The 23042-nt window shown below is 38.3% G+C and overlaps 1 long non-coding RNA gene across 10 annotated transcripts in view; it reads left to right on the forward strand.

The window, feature by feature from the left end:
* Positions 1–515: 515 nt before the first annotated feature.
* Positions 516–23042, forward strand: part of LOC112954505 — a 33742-nt gene continuing 11215 nt past the window's right edge. For 4 of the 10 annotated variants that reach the window (XR_003250737.1, XR_003250734.1, XR_003250735.1 and 1 more), the window contains exons 1-3: positions 516–545; positions 13036–13251; positions 14618–14874. This is a non-coding gene — a long non-coding RNA (uncharacterized LOC112954505). Of the gene's footprint in view, positions 546–13035; positions 13252–14617; positions 14875–15513; positions 15577–15679; positions 15774–15926; positions 16301–20847; positions 21500–22141; positions 22818–23042 lie in introns of those variants that run through there. The other 6 variants (XR_003250738.1, XR_003250739.1, XR_003250742.1 and 3 more) reach the window with 6 other exon arrangements.

Here is a 23042-nt window from a genome sequence, read left to right on the forward strand (position 1 = left end):
AAGCATACTTTAACTATAGGATTACTTAACAGGTATGTTCCAGAAGAGTTAATGAATAAGAACTCTGAAAGCAAAAGAGTTATTTACTCAGATATGGACATTCATAGCCAGAGACAAACTACCTTTTATAAGCAACTGCAAAAGAAATTTTTTAAAAAYCAAAACTTAAAAAACAAAACAAGTTAATTACTTTCAAACAATACTCATCATCAAATAGAAACCCTTTTTTTTTTTTCCCAAAAACTTAACAAAATATCTACCACAGAACACAAACTCTTACATTTAACAAACCAAATAAGTGTTTGAAAAACAGAAACAGGCTCTTATTAAACTATTTAAAGAAGCAAAATATAAACAGCTGCATTGATAAGATGTGTGATGATTGGTGGCATTGATGAATCAAGCCCTGATGAGATTTGGTCTGGAAGGACCTCCAGGTGGAGGGGATGAAATCAGAATCCTATTTATTCCCAATTACTCACAAGCACTCTTTGCTTTTCAGTTCTATGGAGAGAAAAAGAAAAGTATCTGGGTTTGTAGCGAAGGTAACACATGTGAGAAGACTAAATCAAAGTGGCCTGACTTTGGGCTACATGAACTCAACTCGGAATACATATTTAYATGAGGGAATAGACAATTTGATTTCTTTCTGAGAATGAGTGTAATGTACCTAAGAGTATAGTGAAAGATGGGACGGGGGGGGCAAAGTAAAAACTTACAGGGGATAAAATGATATGTTTTTAAGATGAATATGAGAGAGAAAGTATGAAATTTTGTGCGCCCAGGTTTTTTTTTGTTTGTTTTCTTTCTTTTTTCCTCCATGATTTTCTGTGTCCATCTCATCTCCATCCTGTGAGTCTATATGCTGCAGCTATTTAAGCATTGACATTTTTACACTGGTTATACTTTGTTTTATACATTTTTATGTGGACTCATTGAGTATTTCTGTTCTTTTTAGCAATATCGTCCTACTTGAAAATGACAAGCTTGTTTTTAGAGAGGAGTTCTCCTGTGGGACGTTTGCAGCTCTTTTTTTTAAAGAGTAATTGCATGATAGATTCAATGTCATCTTACTTGCTTCTATGACCTTTAGATATTAGCCATTCATAGTGGTGTCCATCAAAGTCATTTTTCTTAACTACATGTATGCTCTTCAAATCACTGAAATTATATAAGGAGTGGCCTGTTTGATGAGATTTCCTCTTCATGCAGAGAGCCCTTTTTCTAAATCCTGAGCAAGTAGTTCAAATGAAGGATGGAGTAGCAGAAGCAGAAGGAACTCGGGGCATTGTCTGCAGCACAAAGARTAGTAAGCTTAGCTCCTTGGCTAAGATCTCTATTCTCCTTTGGTATCTATAACACAGCTGAGTCTAAGGTTCTGTAATATGCTGTCTTTGATTTCTAAATAAGTCACTAAAACTGTTGGCATCCTGACTTTGATGCAATGACCTTGAATAATGTACTCACTTGGGAGTGTCATCTTGATAAATCTACTCAACAGAGAACTTAAAAGTGTGCTTTCTTAGTTTCCTTTAAGATTGAAAATTGAAACTGCCTTGACTTCTCTTCAAATAAAAGATAAAAATATGTGCTTTTTTTTCCTGTCTTGGATAGTATTTAATTGAGATTTGCAAACAGTAAATGGTTTTTATCTCCTCTAAGAAGCTGGAATGATATTTGGCATTTATTTTCTAATAGAAAATAGTGATTTAGAAAAAATGATGAACTTGGTTCTTCATGGAGAGAAGAGTACATGAGTGCATTCAGTTTGTCTGGGGCTCTTCCTTTTCTCTTCATTGTGGCACTAGCTATTGCACACAGTGGATTAGTTCYGTTTCCATTAAGAATGTGCAGAAAAAAAAATGTGAATTTCCAGTCATTGGTGCTCTCTTGTTTCTTCACTGAGGGCAAGTGCTGGTCCTGAGGCCAGGCAAGTAGGGCACACTACACTGAAATATCCATGTGTCCCAAGGATCTGCAGCAGTCCTGGCCAGGTCTTCTSTACCTCCTTGGCCCAAGCTGCAGGRCAAACATGAAGCTCATGTCTTCTGTGGCCTTCYGACCTTTCTGGTTGATATCAGGATATTAGGTGCTGTGGAAAAGTGGGTTACCTGGGTGTGTATGTACTGAAGTATCCAGAGTGTCCCTTCCAGAYGGATATGTGCAGGTTTAATGTCTTACGCTTCTTTTTTGGCTGCAGACCCTGCAGTAGGACAGACGGAAAGTGCTGGTATCTCTTGGAGATGTTCCCTAAGATATAAACTCTATTCACTGCATTGCTGTAAGTCTCCTTTTTGTGATCTCTTACCTGCATCAAGTGACTGTGTGCTGGAGAAGAAAGCTGAGAGGATGCTGTGCTTCCCCTGTGTCTGCTCTTAACCTGTACTGCTGTTTGGRAATATTTCTTGCAAGCTTTAGTCCTGGATTGCAGTGAGCCCTCTAAATGATTAACTACTTGAGGGGGTGATAAGGAAAGCTTGGTTCGAAAGAGGAACTAAAACTCTGTGTTCGTGCAGAAGGAGAGGATGCAATAAGCACGTTTCCACAGATGCCTCTGGCTTATAAAGAGACAGCTGGGGCTCTAAAATGCTTCGAGCAAAATGCGTGCATGGCTTCACAATAACTGAACTTAGAACAAACTTTGAGATTTCTATAAACTCATTTCTTTGAGGTCATATGAGCTTCTCTGACATTATTTCAGTTCTAGGAAAATTCATTACTCAGCTTGCAGCTTCATCAGTCAGGTATCACCAGGACAAATTTCTCTTTAATTTGGCACCTCAGCTGCTGGTGAAGGAAAACTATTTCTTGTGTGTGTGGTTTCAGTCTGGCATTCAAGGAAGACTTGATCTCAAGTCTTGCAGAAGGAAAGAGTCTGACACGGAAATGAAGGGAATTACAAATGCAAAGACTGACTAAATTTTCATCTTTGCTCTTGCTAGTATGTGGATGGAAACGCCTATTTTGCTGGGAATTATGTTAGCATCCATCTTGCTGGGAACTTAGAGCTTGCATTTTGGATAAAATGCAGAAAATAGCAATTGCTCTTCTCTTGCATACAGACAGCTAATCTGTCCAAAGTATAGATTTCAGCACATCCTTCCCTACCTAAGTTGCCAGAATTCATTTTGCCCAAATGAATACTGTTGAAATGTTAGAGAGCTGTTAGAAAAGTGTAAGAACTTCAGTCAGAAAACAATAGGATGATCATATATTTCTGGATATGTCTTTTATTGGCTCTGCTCCATCTGTCTCTAGATGCTTCTAATAAGCTAGAGATAATATTTGCCTTYCATAGTTTACCTACCCCTTCCTTTCTAGCATCACATTCCACTCTTGTATTGGACTCATTTTTGCTATGGGAAATGTTTCAGTTTGCTTGTCTGAAGTCATCAGAGCATTTCAAATTAGCCAAAATTGAGAAAAGCTTGAAAATTCTTGAAAGAAGGCAGTCTCTTGAGCTTTCTAGTGATTCTGGCTTCCAGAGTGGAAATGCCATGGAAACAACAGTTGTATCTGAGCCCCTGGCTGCTGCCAAAACTCTTCATTTGAGAGGTAAGTACAAAGGACAAATTAATTGAAGACAAAACGTTAAAAGCTCGGCAAAGATTCCAGGGTGGTTTTAGGTAAGCTTTAGCACTTSTGAATTCAGTCAGAATAAATTTGCCTGTATCTTTGCTGTAAGAAGTAGTGCCCATGTGGAAGCAGCTCCTTTATTTTTGTTCTTAAAAATGCTAGGGCTGGCACAAAATCTGCTTTATTTGAAGCTGGTGGGAAGAGCCTGGATTTTAGTGGGAGATGAATATTTTGGAAATCCTGCATTGACTACARTTTTGATCTAAGTCACTTCCATGTAGAGTTTCCAAACCTGTGTGAGCAGATCAGGCTTCCTGGAACTGCCTGGGAGGTGGGTATGGTGSTGGATTTGCTCTTCAGATGTCTTTAAGCAATCATGGATTCTTAAACCTGCCAAGCATCTTGCCTGCTCTCGGTATCAAAGAGATAAAAATCAAGGCATGGAGCAGTCATATGTTTGCCTGCAGGTTCTGGGAGCTTTGGTTGGAACTGAGATTCATCAATAATTCCAGATCAGGAAGATTTAAAAGGAGCTGAGTGTTCAAGGAGGAGCAAAGTGAGGATCTGAGTAATCATTTGAAAATGATTGTGAAAGGTCTTAAATAAAGATGAAATTTGTTCAGTTCTCTGCTAGTACTTACTCCTTCCCACACAGCTTGTACCRCTGTTTGTAGCAAGAAACTGCCATAATTGAGTCGTTTTTATCCAGCTGAGAAATCTCTAAACTATTCTGGCATCAGGAAGGCAGAATTTAAATATTGTCCTTTCAAAGAACAGCAATGAATACCTCGGACCAAGGTTTAATCAGAATTAGAGCAGGGTAGGTTCCATGCTGGCATCTTGGTATGAGGTTGGATGGTGAAGTGGCATGAGATGGTACAGCTTGCCTGACTTGGAAATTGCTCTGATTTACAACAGCTGAGAATTAGATGTCCCTCTTCCACTGAGGATGAAAATATGATGCTTTTACCCATGCTAACCTAGAAGAAAGTGCTTTATAACTAGTGAATATTCTTATGATACTAGGAACCTGGTCTCAGAGCAATTCCTTAGGATTCAAGTGGCTCCAGCAGCGTTTGAGAAGAGATGGATGCTTTTACCCTTAACGGTACAAGCTTGCTGAAGGCAAAGGCTGTGATGCATCCAACTGTTGCAGCTCAGCTGACCCAGGAKAACTTATTCAACTGTTTTACCCTTGGAGCAAGAATCCCAGATCAGACCTACAGTGATACGCATTTGCTCCTCTGCCATTTGTTTTGCTGAGGGCTTTAGTTGGCTGCATGGTGTATTATGACCTGAGGTGTAATTCTCTTTTTTTTAGTTATTTGACATAATACTTGCTATTCAAATCTGAACAGCCAGCCTTTTGCTACTCTAAGATATCATATTAAAAGCAAAGGTTTGGAAAAATGCTGGAAAGCTTTTACAAATGATTGAATTGTAAATGATTTGAAGAGTTTTAGTGTAATGTAAATATGGCTTGTAAAGAAACACAAGGAGTTGAGGCAAAAAATGTTCCATAATATGTAACTGTGTCAGCCTTGCTCAAAGCATTTAATTTTTTTCTGAATAATAGATAAAATAGTGGCGAGYCACCGTTTGCCTGGCTTTCTGTAGATTTGTGTAATGTTTGCTTGCTTATAGGATGTGCAGATCTGCTTTATTCAAACTTCAGGACCTTGGAGACCCTTCATTTTACACTGATTTAACATCTTTTTGGCTTAGTTTTACTTTATCCAAGTTATATAAGACCTGATCTTCAGCTAGATTAAATCAGATATACATATGCATGTATATTTTTAAATCCTTTTCTTTGGAGAGAGGTTTTATCTATGTTTTGGATTGTTTATAAACAATTCTGAATGAGGCCAAGTTATATATCAAGAAGATGGTGACCTTTCCCTGTGTCCCCATATATAACATTGACTTTCAGCAGCCCTGGCATCTCCAAATAGAATGGAGCCTTGCCTGCTCTGCAGCCTCAAGGAATATTTTAGTGCCTTGCTGCTGGTCTGCTTTGGGAAAATTCTGGCACTTAATAGAATTTTTTCCTCCTTTTGAGCTTGTAGTCTTGAGAAATATTCCACTTGTGAAGCGAAATGACGGTTTTAATTGTGTGTGCTTTTTTAGAAGAACAAGGGAGTATGCCCTGAGTTTTGGCGTATTTCACCTCTGCAAACTGGACTTGATTCTGATGCCATTGTCTTTGTGGAACAGAGAAGGAAAATTAGTGGAGATGATGCACGTAGGTAGTATAGTGATATATTTGTGGAAGTCTTATTGAAACAGCCCAGGATGAGATTTGGCTGACGTGCAGCAATTGAAAAAATCCGTGACATCGTTATGCAAAGTGGCATGAATTTATAGTGACTCTAACAAAAGATAGATAAATAAATCCAAGTAGCTACCTTTGTATATAGCTATATATAACATTTCAATATTGCATTCTAAATCTAATTTTGATTAAATAATTTTAAGACTGGTTTTAGCTTTCTTTGAGGTCATCTTTTGCAGAAAGGCTGTATTTATCTACAGAAATGCTAATTCATTTTCTCAATTGGATTAGAAAGGCTTGGAAACATTTATATGTAAATTTCAATGGGAAAGGTCATGATGGTTTGTCAAAATATACAGTGCTCTACTCACAACTAGGATTTTTTTTCATTTTTCATTTAGGCAGATAGATATGTGGAGGGAGGGAGAAATGAAGCATTCATGGTATGATATTGCAGATCATTAATTTGCTCTTGTGATGTGATGTTATCCTACATTTTGGAACTGGGTCTGTTCTTTTGCAGCAGTACATTTCAATCTTCAAAAATTAAATGTGCTGTACCAGGCAAAACTCTGTTTGGCAACGCCTTGAGTGTAATCTCTCTTGTGCACTTGTGCCCATATGCTGTTGGAGAACGAACAATTTTTTGGATAAAACAGTTGTCAGTAATTCAGGAATTGCAATAAACATAAACATTAATTTTAATTGAAGCATTTCTAAAGTGTCCAAGATGTATAATGATGCATTTGATGTGAGGGAAATATTCGGATGACTTTTGCCATTTTAAGAGTGAGAGCAGGGAATCTCGATGGATATCTTATTGCTGTGCCAGCAGCCCTGCTACTTTTAAAATATTTTTTCTGCACTAAAAACTTTTTTTACTATGCTTTGTGCTTTTCCTACAATAATTTGAGCAGAGAGTGCTGAATTATGTAATAATCCTGTAATCTGATTCCAGTCCGGCCAGACTCCTGAGCTGTACTGTGCTGTGCCTGCTTACCTGCTGAGCTCCAAGTGTAGGAAATACTAAATCACGTCCAGACACAGAGCATCTTGAGCTCTTTATCCTAGGGCCATCTACAGCTCAAAGCTCCAACCATGCCGCAACTGCTTTTCTCTTGGAAAGAAACCTTAAGTCTTCTCAAAATGTCTATTTTTAAAGTTCTCAATACTTTCAGGCTCTTTGCAGTTTTGCAGGAAGGTCATTAGTTATAGCAGCTAGAAAGGGCATGGAGATTTATTCAGGCATAGATTCAAGAAGTGCAAATATCAAAAAAAAGATGAGGAAAGTAAATGGAAGAAAAATCCAGAAAAGAGCAGCCATGGTAACAAGTTTACTGTAAAATTTATTCTGCAAACACTACCCTCTGTGGTGATACCTCTTGGAATTTGTTATGGATCTGTAAGCTGTTTTCTCTCAAGTTATCCTGAAGATGAGACCTAGAATGCAGAATATATTTAGGGAAATGTCTTGGCCCATATATATGACTGAGATGGAATCTAATTTGATTCAATTTTTAAACTTATGTATTTGAGACTTGCACAAAATTGAATGTGTAGAATAAAGATTCAACAGGTCTCAAGCATTCATATTTTGAGGGGGTCCAAACAGAAATGACAGTGTTCAAAAATTTTGCTCAGCACTTTTAAAATAATGCTGCTTGTTGAGGTAGCTCAGGATGACTGTCAGAGCAAATTCTTTGCTCTAAAACCTTAACCACATTTGTCATTTAATTGGCAATTTATCTCTGGGTGGATGCTTTTGACCCTCAAAAGGCATAGGTCATGCTGTTGCCTTCAATTTTGCAGAACATGGCAAGGAAATCATGCTGTTCAGTCTAATTTTTTCATTAGAGAAGAAGGCCTTTTCTTTAAAGTGTTTTTCAGTATTTTTCAGGCAGGTTGGTTAATTGTTGGCAAACTTGGTGCGAGTGTGTGGGCGAATGTGTTGCTGAAAACAAAGGTCTTGCTTTAAACATGAAATCCAAAGTATTTTGCGGAGGAGGCAAACAAACACACTGTAAGGATACTAACTCATTGCCCCACTGAAAAGCCTAGGCTGAATTAGTCACTAAAGAGGGAGGGGAAAAAAAGGAAACAGAACTGCTAGCCAATACATCCCCCTTAAATAAAACTGAGTGGTGTTGTGATAGGTGAGTGAAAGACCATGTTGATGACCTCCCCCTGTGAACCACTCCATGAATGCTGCTTGGTGTGAGCTAGTTGTGCATCTCTCCTGGATGAAAACTCCCTTCTCTGACGGTCCTGTACAGGGTTCCTCAGGCTGCCCATCTCAAATCACAGCAGCTACTTAATCTGGGAATCTTCTTAAACTGATTTCTGTGCAGGCCTTGCTTTCAGCAGAGGCCAATCTTGGCAAATATCTTCTGCAGAGTATCTCCAAGATCTGGCCTTCCTGCTTCAGAGATCATTTTTCTTGCTTTTCATGTCTTTATCCCAACGTCCTTCCCATCTGGATTTGCATAATGAAGTATTTCCCTGTTTACAGMTGCCTGAAGCACTGCTGCAAACACTTTGCTCCTTTTGACCATGTTGCACTCTTTTGTACCCTCATGCTAGCTCAATCTTCCATATTAAATGTAATTTTTAAAATTTGAAAGTCTTTTAAAATATCTCTACATTAGATTATACAATCCCAAGCTTTGCCCAGCTCTGCACTGTGAATAGAGATGATTGTACATCCTTTGCAGCAAGAACAGGATATTTCATCTTTGCTCTGTGCTCATGCACAGTCTCCCATGCCTGCAGCCCCTGTCTTCAAGCAGTGCTCCTAGGCACTGCAGTGAAGCAGAGCCTAAGGAAGGGGTGAGGTCCTGAGGGCTGCTGTCAGTTTTAAGCAGCAGCTACAAATTAGACTTCTGCAACTGCCRGGAAGTCTTCTTCAGTCTTTTGCTGCTAAAGCAAACTTCTAATAGAAGCTAGACAAGTAGACTTCTATGGACTGGTTGCTCAGGCACTATTAGTGCTCTGATCAAACTTTGGCTATCTGCTTTAAGGTAGAACTTGATGTTTTCCAGCCCAATCTCTTTCCAAGACCTGCTTGCAAACCTGAACCCTAGATCTGCTTAGCAGGAAGTGTTTACTTAAGTTCTCACTCTGTGTTTGCATGTGCTCAGCTATATTTTTGAGTTCCGACTCTGCAAAGAAGGTGAAAAAAAGCATGAATATTGGAACTTATAGATTTCAGTTCCTGCAGGGCATAGCCAGGTTGGTTTTGATGGTTTTGGAGTGGATGGGAAGAACTTTCTAGAAAATGGAAGGAGCTGGGCAGAATTTACAGCAGCTCCTGAGATCATAGGGGTTGTTGAACTCTATAGTTGAGATCTCTCCTTCAGGGTCCCTGTGGGAAGTGGGTTATAAAAATGTCTTATTGCTGTATTTTCTTCTTACTCAATTTTCTGTATATAAGCAGTTAAAAAATTTTAGCTGATATTCTGTTTTTGCCTTTTAGAATTGAAGTCTTTCAGTCTTTTTTAATCTCCAGATTCTTTGCAAAGTACAGGCTTCTGATGGTCCGTGTCTTCATAAACATTCATAAAATGTAGAGGTTAGTGAGGCTGTTCTGGTCTGCATGTAAGAGTTAAATTTTAGAGGAAATAATCCTTACGACTCCTATCTAGCACTATGTAAGAACTGTCGTTGAAATGAAAGCTGCATTGCAAGTTGCTTTAGCCCTCACTTCCAAAGCAAACAAATTTTGAAATATTTCCTCTTTGAAACCCATATATAACAACAAAGGGAGACATTGCTGTTTTTCTTTCATATCTACCATTTCAAAATCGACCCAGTCTATCAAGCTGGCAATCAGCACCCTGAGTTAAATTGAAGCTTTTGAMAGAAGATAATCTATAGGTGGCAGACACAGAGTTAGGAGCTGTGATGTACTATCAGTCAGCTGTTCTATTGCTGAGGAAGAAGTCTATTCAGATTGCAGGGATGATAGTGATGGACAAATGAGCCTGCCATTCAAATGCAGGGCATTCAGAGATGAATCTGCATCCACTGAGATGGGTGTAAGTGSAGATGATTAATACAGCAATTATATAAGGTTCATTTGTAGCAGATAYGCTCTATTACCTTTTAACTGTAGCCATAGTACTCTTATCTGTATGGTACTTCTGGTTTTATCAGATTAAAACTTCATTAATCCCAGACACTCATGAATATTGGATAGAATTATGTGCTTGCAGATCAAGTGGGGAGGAGGAGGTGAAAGAAAGTCATTGAACTGGATGCTTCGATGCTTTCCTTCTAATGTAAGTTTACTTTTTCCAATGCAAAATTGATCCTTAAGAAAAATTTCTGGTTATGCTTCTCGCCTGTTAGCCCAGGACTATTCATTACTGTATTGATTTACTATCTAAATTGTTGTGCTAGTGGAAGGTATTTTCCAAAGTCTATTAAACAAGGAGGTGCGGGGAGTGTGTCCCTTACCTCTCCTTACCCGTTGTTCTGCTGCATGGATGCCCAAATCTCTGGCTGCTTCGGTTGGTCATTTGTTATTCTGGCAGGTCCTTCATATGCAATTTATTCAGCTTTCCACCATTTTGGCTCCCAAAATGACTTTGTCCTTTGTGTGCAGCTGTGAAGACCTGCAGGAACCTGAGGCTGTGTTTGTTTATTCCCTTTGAGATGCCTGAGGCATTAGCGGGTTTAAGGTTTTTAATTATTTTCTCAATCTATGTCAGATGGGACTGAYATGTTTTTACTTTGTGTGTGAGACTCTAGAATGTGAAGCATCCACTAAGGAGGAAGTGGGAGCACTGCAATAGAATCGGTCCTGGACTAACTCAAATGTTCTTAAGTGCTGTGGACCTCTAATCTCAAGGCAGGTGCACTGATTTTAATGTAACTTTAAAAGTCATGTTTTACCTGTGGTGTTTTTGCATATATAACTTGCTAATTGTGCGGACTTAACTGGACACAGCATTTAGCACTGAAACAACTGAGCAACCGAGGAAAAAGAAATAGTTTTGAAGAAGGGTATAGACAGCTACAGGAATCAAATGACTACTGGAGCATGAGTGGGGATGTCCCCCGAAATGTAGAAGTCATAGACACATAGTGAAAGCCCAGCAAAAATCCTGACAAGAAGATGCTTCTATTTCCATTAGTCATGTTTAATTGTAATTCATTAAGTAAATTGAGTAAATCTCTGAAAATTAGAGAATAAACTTCTAGTGCTTCATGGTAAACGTTTCTACCTGGAAAGATTTTTGCAGGAAGCACAGCTAAAGCAACAGGAGCATGAAAATATATGGGAACTTTCATTTTTATTTATAGAATGCTTATACCTAAGATGATTTTTTGTAGGCTAAATGATATTTCTATTTTTTTTCTTCCTCTTAATATSAGGCAGTGCTGACAATCAATTCCACAGGAAAATATTGGAGGTCTTGAAGAGGAATATCAATATGTAAAAGTTAACAGAGTCAGAAAGAAGATTGCTTCTGGGCTTGTGATTGTTTCATTGTTGTAATGGTCATTTACAGCATATTCGTAGCTGTGAATTCTTGTTTTGTTTGAGAGGTACAAGGATCTGATTTGTTAAAACGTTTGTATTGCACTTAAGGCTGTGGAGGCTACTAAAGATCAGTTTTCTGAAGTCTTGTAGTATTCAACTCTGGAAGCCAGTTTTAGGCTGTATTGAACCACATTTTCATGCAGATTAAAGATGCAAGGGAACGATTAAGTGTATCGCTTTCCCTTCTGCTTGCACAGCAATGCAATAGTTCATTGAGGAGAAGCGAATGGAGGATGTCATTTGTGTAGTGTCCCCTTTGTGTTTCTCAGGCCTTCCRGAATCTGTTCTATGAGTTAAGAAGTTTGGCTCTGTTTGGGAGAGCACAACCTCAGGGAGCGATTCTTTTCAAATTCACCAGGTTTTTCAAGACACAGAAAAACTCACTCTTAATTAACAATATCATGCTGGGAAATTCCTTGCTAGATATGCTGACCCATGCTGAAGGTGGGGATAATGTCATACGACATATTGGTCTGTCCAGAGAGAAATAAGCAAAGTTCTAACTTTGGGTTGAAAATAGTATTTCAGCTCAAAAAAGGAAATAATTTCAGATATCTTGGCAATTGTGGGTTTTGTTGCCCTTATAAATGAACAGTGTCCCAGGTGACCTTGTAGAGCTGTCGTCAAAGGGCAAGTTAAGCTTACATGACAAAGATGTCCTTGAAAGGCTTTAACCTTTCAAAGCAAAAGAACGTTCTYGTTTCAGTAACGAAGTCTGAGAGGGATCGATCACATAAGACTTTGTGCTCTCAGGAAATGCAGTTGTCTCCAACATTCTTCCTCTTTCAAGTGTTGGGGATAAGCGGTAATAGAGTGAATTACCAGCTTCTAATTCTTGTGACAAAGTCTGTACCTCAAAACAATTTAATTCTCATGTACGTTTTCAGGAGGTGTTGCATCATCCTTTTGTTGTGCTAATGAAGTGGTGCTGAGCAGTGATTGTAAACAATGTTCTTGTCTTCACGCCAGCACAGTGTTAAATGCATCATTGAATCCTTGGCATTTTTTATGTAGGTACAGTATAATAGGATGGATGTTTGTGTCTAGAAATCTAAATAGGAAGAATAATTAGAAGAAGGCAGAAAAAATAAAAGGAGGTAAAAATGACAGCAAGCTTGCAAGGGAGCTACAAGYTTTTGTCCTGTGGGTTGCAGAGGAGTCAATGTTAGTCTCCTGGAAGTTGGCTATATTTTTTGRTAGAAACTACACAGAATTGGTGACTATACTTGTACTTGAATTGTATTGGATAAATACATTCAAGTACATATGGAGAGATCACAGAATATTCGAGGTTGGAAGGGACCAACTGGAAGGGAGCCATTATTGGGTATCAACCAATTGATATCCAATACTTCAATAGAAGTGACCTAATAGGTCATACTGTTTAATCTAAGCGAAAACACCCCTGCTGAAAATCCAGCAGCTACCCCTAAATTGGGTGGATACAGCGTTAGCAAACTAGTAGTGTAACTATTCTTTCGTGAGATTAAAAGCAGAAGGCAAGAGGCAAGGCCAGAAGGATGCTCCAAATGGCTAGTAGAATTTATAACTTGCTCCCTCTGCTTTCTGTGTTGCTAATTTGTTTTAAGATGTTTTCCTGAGCCTGTCATCTAGATTTAGCATGCAATTTGCCTTTCAGACCAAGAGGAATTTTCCGCTGCTGCCAGAGCAGTGGGAGAGCAGATGGCTGGAAGTTGGGAAGGCAGCTCCAGAGTGCAGCAGTGAGCAGCACGCGACAGCATCCCCAGAGCCAGGAGACTGCCTGYGAGGGGAAGGCATGCTTGGTTGCTGGTTCACCAGTGCTTAARTAATAGCTGGAATTGCTTTGGAGAGCAGCAATGGTATTAAGACAAAGGTAAGCATAGCTGCTTAGTGTTAATCTCAAAATCTCATTCTGGAARAAATCGTCACTGGTAATGCTGAGAGAATCATGTTAGAGCTCAATAAACAAGCTCAAAAATGAAGTGCTCTTCTGAAAGTACCTCCTTGTCTTTGTGGATGGAAAGATCTTCATTTAGGTTTCACCCAAATGATGCTTAAACCGAACTACATGAAGCTACTTTACTGTTATTCTGAGTTAAYGCTCACATTCCTTGTGTGCCCAGAGTATTGCAGCAAGTGACTAGAGTTTTAGGAAGTTCTTCAGAGCTGACAGGCAGGGATTTATTGGCAAGTAGCTTTTATAGCCCCTCAATGTCTTCTATATTTTTCCTGCAGCAACTGACAGGACACTTTGGCAGTGTTGCATCCTCCTGCTTCTCATCCATGCCCAGGACATACTTCCTCCCCTCAAGGCTAAGCTGCCTATGTGTCAGTTCAGGTGCCAAAGGAAAAAAAGTGAATTTGGGAAGAAAGTGAAAGTGGGCAAAATATTTGCATTGGGTAGAAGAAAAACTTTGAGGGATTTTTCTTTGCAGTTAGGTAAAATGCTGCTTCCTTCTTCCCCAGAATTTAATTTGGAGACAAGCTGAATGAAATCATTCTATTCTACTTWGGGGTTACTGAAGAATTTTGACCTTCCTTTTTGTGTCTTTTATATTGATTCAAATAAAACCTAAAAATGCTTTAAATATGAGGATTGTGTAATAAAGTATTTCTAACAGTGGAGATGGAGATCCTTCCTTTTAGAAGCAGACATGATGTGTTTCAGCACTCTTGCTTTTAGTTTCCCTTGTTAGCTGAGACTTTTTTTCCTGATTTAAACCTGTATTCACAAATAACTACTCTGYTCTGTCCAAATTGACTATTTCAAAGCAGAACTTGTGCTACACGGTTTATGCAGCTTGGAAGCAACTATGTAAGGTGGGAAGAAAACTGTCCTTAGGAGGCTTAAGTGATGCTCTAATGCTGAATGCAACTGATTCAGCAGGTAATTGCTGAAGATAAGTGTGTATCCAAGAAGCAAGCTAGTCAAAGTCTGCTGTAGACCTAGATTCATGTTACTAAACAAATGGGAGGTGGAGACGGCTTGAATCTTGTTGTGGGTAAACTACAAATGTGCTAAAGGGAAACTCGAATAATGCAATTGCTCGTGAGGAGCTTTGGCCTCTAAATGCAGGTCTGAATACACAGGTTGCAATTCCAAAGGTAGTGCTAAATGCTTATTGTGGCAGGATCTATGCAGAGGGTTTTCATGTTGTCTCCAGGTAGTTGCAGAGAGATGATTATCTGACTTTGTGTCTAGCAATGATGCTTCATGATAAATATTTGCATCTCATTAGTTTCAGGTAGATGGATGTGTACAGTAGAATTAACAGGAAGATGCACCTTTTTCCACGAGACTGCTGCTCTGAAATCTCTGCTGGTTACATCTTCTGGTTCCTCAGAATAAAATAGCAACTGTGGCTCCTGTCCCTGAGCATGAACTTCATTGCAAGAATGACCGATTGACTGGCAGACYCTTCCCTCCTGTCTTAACAACAGCAGGCGATTGCAGTGAGTGCTTCCTTTGCAGTCCTCTGCAAGACAGCTTAAATAGGTAAGGAAAATTAAACAATATTCATATTTTTTCCTCAGTGATTCTTTTAAGTGATTGTATTCAGTGCGTTTACCTGGAAAGATGACCACATATTCAGACYACTATAAGAAACACTTGAGATAGAGATTACTATAGCATCTCCTGTGTTCTGCCCCACCTTTCTTGGCTTGGATGAACTCTGTTAAAGTGACAATTTAGTGCTGTATATCCTTCCTCTTTCCTTCATGAGGCATTTCACCTTAAGCACTGCAGAAATATTAACTGAGAGAAGAGATTCATAGTCTATTAATTTCTTCCTCCGTGGTAGGCTGCCATCACTAATGAGTAGCACAAGCAGATCATGCAGAGCTAGCTGTAGTTACCAGCACTTTCTGTGATTAAAAACTAGTGTCAGATGCTTTCAAGAGCTGATAACTTTGATAACTTTCAAGTCTTTAGGAAATTAGCCACACAGAATTAAAGAGTTGTGATTTTTTTTAACTCTACCATATATTTCAGTCTGGGCAATATAAATTTTGAAGGCTATATAGGGATTAAAACTGGACATGTCTTAGTTCAGACWGTCAAAACTAGGAATGCAAGATCTTAGTATTCTTCAATATTCTATATTCTCATCTTGGTCTATCTTTGTACCAACAGCTGCCTTGTCATCCATCCTAAATGCATATTTTTGCATGAATCTTGTATGTGTACATGCACTTCCATTACCTGAGCTTCTTGCTTTTGTTCCACTAAGGAATGGGAAACACAAGTAAGTTACAYTTTTCACGTCTGCTACCATGGGTAGCAAGATTCTTCTTGATAGGTATGAAAGCTCTGCCTCACTTCTGCGTATTGAATTCAATGTGAAGTCGTGGTATGAAGTTAGATACAATCCCACCTTCCTTTCTGGATGCAAGGTGAGTTCATCTCAGGCCACCCTTATTCCACAGTCTGCAGAGCACTGGGGCTATCCTAAAAGGTTTTAATGTTTTACAGGGTTTCCTAGTAATCCTTTCTCTTCTTTCTTGATAATGCTACAACATTTTCTCTATTTTTTTTTCTTTATTCAGCAACAACGTGCAGAGCTGCAAGATCTGGCCTTTAGGGTGCTACTGAAGGCTCTAGCTATGTAGCTCAGTAATGAAGCTTTATGTTGTATAATGACCTGTACTTTTGAAAGAAAAAACACTCAATTCAGCTATAATAATTCAGAGGAAACATTTTTTTGTTTCTTTTATAATAAATGAAACTGTTCCCTTTGTATTCACATTTTTGCTCTTAAAACAAGAATAATAACTTCAGCAGCAACAAAGCATGTCACTTTACTGTGTTCTAAGGGGAATAAAAAGTTGTGAGCATTAAATGAAAGCTGTTTGGGCCAATCTCTCTACTGGAATAAGCTCCTAGGCTGAAAGAAAATATGAATAAATTATGACTTGAATTACAACTTTCTTTTAGGCTATAACATGATTAAAAAAAAAAAAGCCCAGTCTTCTCAAACCAATATTTTTTCTAATAAAAGGCAATAATTCATGTTGTGAAATAATATATTACTGTATGTAGCAGAAATCAGTTTGGCTAAGATATGGCTTCTTTACTGTAAATTTATATTTCTTTSTATTCCAATGTTGTTTAGCTATGTTGTTTAACAATTTACCCGTTTGTTAAACTTACCTGATATACCTAATTCAGCTGACGAGTTCTAAAAAAGTTCAGTTAAAGAAATGTATTATGAAAACTGCATCAGACAGCTTTATATATCCCTCGTCTGGGATTTAGCCATSTAAGTACAGTAAGCCTCATACTGTTGTTTGCCTATATATAAAAAAAATTAAACTCACCTTATACAGTTAGAGGAGGCACATGGTCAGGTTCATTTTAAATGTGTTTTAAGCAAATTCATTTTTAAAATTTTCCTTGCACCCATAAAATTAATGGGAGTTAACATGTAGTAAACCAAACAGATGAACACCTTAATATTCTATGTTAGTTGTTCTGGACCTATACTGAGAGCAAAATAGCTATGTTTCTTCAGCGTGCAGAGAAGTGTAAATATAATCTAATAATAAGATCTGCTCTTCAGATACCATAAAACAGAAGCGAAAAAAGCCAGGTCTATGTAGAAAGTCCTCTGTGAAGGAAAGTGATGGTTTAACAGTATATTATTCATGCAACATTTACATTTATATTCATATTTGAAAGGCTTTCTCTAGCCTTTAAAAATAGGGATAAATAGGTTATTCATATTAGCAAATAATATCTAGGTATAGCAAAGGATAAGGCAGTAGAGCTGACGTATGTGATGATCAGATGGAGATCAGCCTGCTATGTCTTCAAGCAGGAATCCAGGGGGAATGARAGAAACCATCTGCATCCAAACCATTTTAATGTGACTCTGCACACCATAAATTTACTCCAAGCTTTACTTTGATCCTGTGGGCAGTTTTATTGATCAGAGAACCCAGCTCAGTTCAGGAAGTATCTGAATATCTTACATTTCTCAAAATCAGTCTGGAAACCTTCCGAGGGATACATCTGTTCCTTTAATTTGCTGCTAAGAAAAAATTTGTGCAGAAAATCAAAGCTGGAAGAAACTCTAAGCATCCTAAATCTCRATGCTGGCACAGTAGAAAATGTGCATATAAAACAACTGGAAAAACTCTAATGTTAATTTTACTCTTAAAGTGAAGCTGTAACTGCTGACAGCATGGAGGGTACCAGTCTGTTACAAAGATGGGACCTTGCTTCACACTGTGTTTATCTAAGCAAAAATTGATCACTGCATCTTGTGCTGGGTTTATGCAGGAACAGTGCTAGAGTGACCTTGTTAACTCCAGTTTGAAGAGGACGGATACTGGAACTGCTMAACACTCTTGCTATGGTCTTCCAAGCATATTAGCTCGTGTTTAGCTCTTTATTGTCTTTTCTATTCTGCTTTTATTATGAATTCAGAACTTGCTGACATGATCCTGCGCTATTACCACCCACCTCATTTTCCAGATGCACTTAATGGTGGGAGCAGCCTGGGTGGCTTGGTGCCTACCTGTGACTGATGAAGTAAGCTGTAAAGCAGCTAACTTGAGCATTAAGGCAAGGCAGGCTGTGGTGTTGACTGCAAAATTTCCCCAACAGGCAGAGGAAATAATCCAGTGAATCTGCTCCTATTTTTACTGGCCCCCTGTCAAACTGTCAGTGGAATTTGTGCTAGTTACCAGGTGAGTAGGGAGTTAATGCTAGGATTGTGACCAGAAATGTATGTGCCCTGGGATCTTACATGGTCTTTCCTTGCAAAAAATAGTTTAAGAAAAGCTACTGAAATTCTGTCTATTCTTTTTTCTTGCCTTTTCTGTGTCTCAGAGTCCTCACAATTCATTTCTTGTCCCCATTTCCTGTACAAGCTTGCTGCCACTCGCTTGTAAATCAGCCAGACTCCAACACTGATTTTCTCAGGCTCTCTTTGCAGCCTAACTTAYCAGGTGCAGCTTTAAGAGCAGTGTACTTTCCTTGAGCTGGAAATATAGGAAATAGACACTGTAGATAACTTTGGAGGTTAGTGACATAAAACCAGGATTATTGTGGATAAATCCTGGAATCTCACTGTTWATTATGTGCTCCTGACTGCCTAGTACTGAGGGAATTAAATTCTTCCCATTTGACTTGTTTCTGTAGCATTGAGTTTAAGATATTCTATACAGATATTGGTAATGGTTTAATGTTTTAATTTATTTAAAATAGCCTCAATTTTCTCTATATTTTTCTTTCCACATGAGGAAGAGGAATACCTTAAAATCAGTTGAAGCTCAAACAGATGAGGCGGTTGAGTTATAACAGTGGCTTTCTATAAGATGAACATAGCTAAATTTCCATGTACTGTTCATCCTKTTGTTAAATGACCTAGTCTATGCCTCAGGATTACAAGGGACAAAACTAGCAAAAAGTCTGGTTCAATTACCATTGCTTGCAAATCTAGTTGGATATGTAGCCAGCAGATAAAAACATAGTTTTTATTACAGTTTTTGATAATGAACTGATGATCTAGTCTGGACTTTATGCACGTTCATACTTTTCACTCTTTATACTATTTTCATTACCCAGTATTATTTGTAAACATTTACTCTTGTGGAATTTAAAGCAATCTTGCTGACAAATTACTCTATCTTTTTCCTGCAAACCAAGTTTTTGTAGTAAAATCTAACTTTTTGAAGTAGAATTCCTATTTCATTACCTAATCATGTGTGCAGTGGAAGTGAGTTGCTTAGCAAGTCCAGTGCCCTGACTGGTTACAAACCTGCAACTTCGTTTCTGAACGTTAAAGCTGATCTAGAAGTTTTCCATTGTGGTAACCTCAACCTGGTTAGTTCTGTTTGGCAGAAGAGATCCATTACACTTTGCCCTTCCATGGATATTTTGGAACTATAGTCAGATGAGTCAGGAAAAAAAAAACTTGTGTGTCTATACCAGACCGTGAGAGTGGACCAAGCATTTCTTGTCTGAGTTTAGTTCTGTACTTTCCGCAATAGCAATAACACTTACTGGAATAGTAAGGTTATTTCATCAGAAAATAACMTGCTGACTTACCGTGGAAATGAATTATGCAATATGAAATTTCTTGAGAGTGGACAGCTGAGCATTGCTCTGTTACTTAGTAACTAAACCTATGAAATTGCATTTTCCTGTGGCATAATATTTTTATGAGAATTTTAATCTGCTTTATTTTTTTCCATTTTATTTTAAGATTTATGGTTAAACGATACTTACTCTGCTCTTGGTTCTTCCTGTGCACGTACTTCCTTTGGGAGCAGTTCTTGCAGCTGTGACTGCAGCTGTTTTCTACTTTCTGCAACAAAGAGTGAGGCTGGATAAAGATGTTATTTAAATTGCTGTGTTCAGAGCACTTTTTTTATTTTCTTGACTTGAAGTGCTACTTCCATTTTCACTTTCTCACTTGAGTGAGAAGACAGCGGGTGCAAAGGTGAGAAATGGTGGAACAAGAGCTGACATCTGAAAAAAAATATTTCTTTGGCCAAGTTACTGGAGGACTTTGAAACACAAGTTCAGATTGGGAAAATAGAGATATGAGCACTAAAAAGTATTTCTGATGAGTTCTACCGATGATATGATACTGTTCTGCTACTGGGAAGTCCTGTATTTAATARGCCTTTTTCCACTAAGAATGTGCTTGGTTTATATTTAATCCCTGTCTCTGGCAGGGGAATGTCACAGAAGACAAATCAGAGCAGAGTAGGGCTTGGCTCTAAACACAACTTTATTCTTATCTTGAGGTCAGAGGTCATTGGTCCTTGAAGAACCTGGGAATGTATTTTCTTGAACAAAAGGCCATACCTGAAAAATGTATGGAGAGTGAAAAAAGTCACATAAATAAACAGTTTATAATAGTAATAAATCTGGAAACACCACACACAGCTCCATGTATTTATTCTGGTTTTATGCCAGGATGAGGAACATCATGTTCTGGACTTGAAATGTGCAATGTAAAGGTTGATGCTTTTTTTTTTCCTGGGAACAGCATAACTTACAGCTAGCCAAGGAGGACATAATATTGCTGGTTATGCAGACAACAGGTTTGGCTTTATTAGTCAGATCTGTGATATTCTGTACATTTTGTCTTTGGCACAATCCTGTTCTTTTTCTGTAATTATTCTGATCTTTGCTCCAGCTTTTGGGATATAGCTTGTCCTTGGTTTACTTTTAGTACCATGTGATATCCAAAAGATGCAAAAACTCTTCAGACTCCGTGTCATTTTTAAAGTGTCTGTTTAAATTTCYTGTTATGCCTGTAAACTGTTAATAATGTGTAACTATTGGAGAATCCTTAAAAATAATATGAATGTAACCTGCAGGCTTCCACTTCAAGAACTCTACTTTTGGAAACATCCTTTCATCTTTTGTTCCTTGTATTTCCTGTCCTTAGCTATTTACATCCAGCTCTCTATCTTCCATGAATTCATAAACTTCTCTTTCTTTGGCAAGTGAAGGTAGTCGTCATCTCTGAGAGCAGATAAAGCAGAAGGATAATGAATCACTGCTACACAAATGAATGTCCTAAGAGTCAGCTTGGATGCTTGCTTGTTCTCTGAAGCCTCTAGGAATACGCCAGAATAGAGAAAATAAGAAATCCTTCTGATTCAGCCCAAGGACTCTTGTAGAAGCCTGCAAAAAGTATTCTTTGCATGGAAGCAATACTCTGGTGCACACAGAGGCTAGAGCTGCATGTGCCAGCTACTAGAGGTTAGTATGTCTGGGTGAGGTCCAAGTGTGGATTACCTGGGTTTCAGGACTTTCAGCTCCCTTCAACAGCAGTGCCTGGACCATATGCTACTTGCTATGTGTTGATGGAATGGTTTTGCCTCCTGAAATCCTTTCTTCCGTGCCATCCTCATTTCTGCTATATCCCTTCTTGATGAAGACCACAGAAGTGCAAAGCCAAATCAGGAAAGTGATAGAAAGCTGCAATGCAGCCTAAGCGCTGGCTTTAGGACTCATGTCAAGGGCATATGAAGAATTTCCACTTGTGCTGCCTACTTAATCCTTGGGTGGATTATGATCTACTTCATGCATTCTGGAAGCAGTTATGGGCATGCCCCATCTCTTCTCATTTCAGTCCAAAATTTGTCATAAGATGGTAAGAAAAGGCACAGTTTAGTTTAATGAAACTGTTATACCCAGTTCATTTTCAGTCTCAGCCAGCCTAGTCTGGAGATGGTTCACTCTRCTCTTTCTGGATTAAAAATACAATGTGCATAAAAAAAGTTCAAAAATATTACACAGGGTAGGACAGCTTTATTTACCCAATAGTTTTTGTCTAGTCACTGTGATTAAGTTTTGTCCCAGTAGCTCCACGAAATAAGTGCTAACAAATATTACAAGGCATTCTAAAATTAAATGAAATGTTCCTTTGATTGCATTAAAGATAATGTATTTTAGAACTATTCCTTCAGGAGCTGCTTCTCACCAGTGACAGTACCGATCAATTTGCCTTGTCTTTGCCTCCAGAAGTAATCTGAGTCTCCTTGAGTCATCATTTCATCAAAGTGAATTTGCAACTGGGTGATTTGAGGAGCCTGAGTCGTCATTTTAGTGTAACGGTCCTAAGGGAAAGAAAGAAAAAGTGCTTGTGCATTGGGTAATAAATTAATCTGAATATGTGGATAATTACATAGAAGTGGGAGAAAGAAAAAGATATGCAAAAAAATGCCTTTTTGCTTTTTAAATAAAAGACCTGATAAAGAGTTGTTTAACTTTTTATTTTTTATTTTCTCCTGAGAACCAAATCATGATTTAATGCCACCTACGGATGTTTGTCTCAGAAAAAAACAGCTCCTGGATATCAAGTCCTGTGCTCCTGTTTCTTCTACAACTTGCAATTTCACTGTGGAATTTCCTCCAAACGAAGAGTCCAGCTAGATATGAAAGAATAGCTGTTTCATCCTCTGGTACAGATGCCTGACTCACCATTAGAAGCTCCCTTGAGTGGACATCAGCAGGGATGCAAGGTTTATCTTTGGGGATGGTATTGCTCTGTTTCTTTCAGTAATTTGTGGTGAGTGGTATTTACRATTATTTCTAATATAATCCTAAATATGCAGAAATTACTGCTTTTGCTTCCAACTCAAAGAAGAATGAGCTTGCATTTACACTGGTGCAACTGAAGGTGAACCCAGGTGCTCCTCACATCCCATGCTGGTGAGAGGATCAGTGCACATGAAAAATTTATTTCTCTGATGTTTTTTCTTCTATTTTCCACTCCCCCTTTCCTCTTCCTATTTTGTCTAGGCTTAGAACTTTGAGTCAACACACTTGTGTATAAAGTGAATTTATGATTTAAGTTTCCAAGAGTCACCATGATTAAACTGCTATAAGACTTGGAGAACTTTAGCTTTTGCGCTACCAGTCCCCTTCATGATGGAGGTTGAGCAGAGACAATATACTTCCTCCTTCCTCCTGAAAATTTTCCTCCATCATTTTCCCTCCATAAAATTTCCCTCAAAACTTAGAAATCTGTTGGAAATGAATAGTTCCAGATGGCTTGTCAGCATCTTGAAATTCAGATGTGCAATTTCTGAGAGTGACTTTCAGTCTTGTACTTCAAAATGCAGTTTAGTATGTATAGAAGGAAAGACAGAACAACTTCATTTATAATTAGAGTTTATGCTGTAAAAGGTCAT

This window comes from Nothoprocta perdicaria, unplaced genomic scaffold, assembly GCF_003342845.1.
Source record: "Nothoprocta perdicaria isolate Ctin4 unplaced genomic scaffold, notPer1 scaffold_5, whole genome shotgun sequence".
Classification (NCBI taxonomy): domain Eukaryota; kingdom Metazoa; phylum Chordata; class Aves; order Tinamiformes; family Tinamidae; genus Nothoprocta; species Nothoprocta perdicaria.